Below are 571 nucleotides of genomic sequence, written 5' to 3' on the forward strand. Positions count from 1 at the left end.
TTTTATCATTATATTTCCTGACCTGCCAACCGCTCTTTAACCCTTTAATGTATGGACTGCAAATGACTAAAATACGTACCTCATGTAAATGTCTTATCTTTGGTTGTTAGAAAAATCACGCTTAGAACATTTGTTTCTTTTTTAAATCATTTGCATCCAAGCTGCTGGTTTGGTATTTCTGTGTCTCATGTGTTAATCCTGAAAGCTAAGGGGGCCTCGCAAAGAGCCCAGGATGTGTCCCTGAAGGAAGAACGCATGCTGTGGAGGAGATGCCGTGCCCGAGATGAGAAGAAAAGCTGCTGATTCAATCCACTGAATAACTAACTTGACTCCCAACTCCTTTAAAAGACTCAGTTGTGAACATGCTTCAGTTATCTTTCTGTATTTGCTGTAAAACTGATTCTGTTTGCAAGTAAAAATGATCTTTAAGACAACTCCAGTGATTTTGTCCATTCTTTGAGAAATAATTATCTTAACATTGGTAAAATGTAAACTAATGCTTAAACATCAATACGTTATTTAGAAAACTATGAAGAAAATAGAAATACCCCCCCCCCCACTCTGATATCTC

General features: G+C 37.3%; 1 protein-coding gene across 1 annotated transcript in view; it reads left to right on the forward strand.

The window, feature by feature from the left end:
- LOC117938859 (olfactory receptor 11A1-like) overlaps window positions 1–571 on the forward strand; it is a 6,116-nt gene that overhangs the window by 1,292 nt on the left and 4,253 nt on the right. The gene's annotated exons all lie outside the window — the stretch shown is intronic.

This window comes from Etheostoma cragini, chromosome 3, assembly GCF_013103735.1.
Source record: "Etheostoma cragini isolate CJK2018 chromosome 3, CSU_Ecrag_1.0, whole genome shotgun sequence".
NCBI classification, from domain to species: domain Eukaryota; kingdom Metazoa; phylum Chordata; class Actinopteri; order Perciformes; family Percidae; genus Etheostoma; species Etheostoma cragini.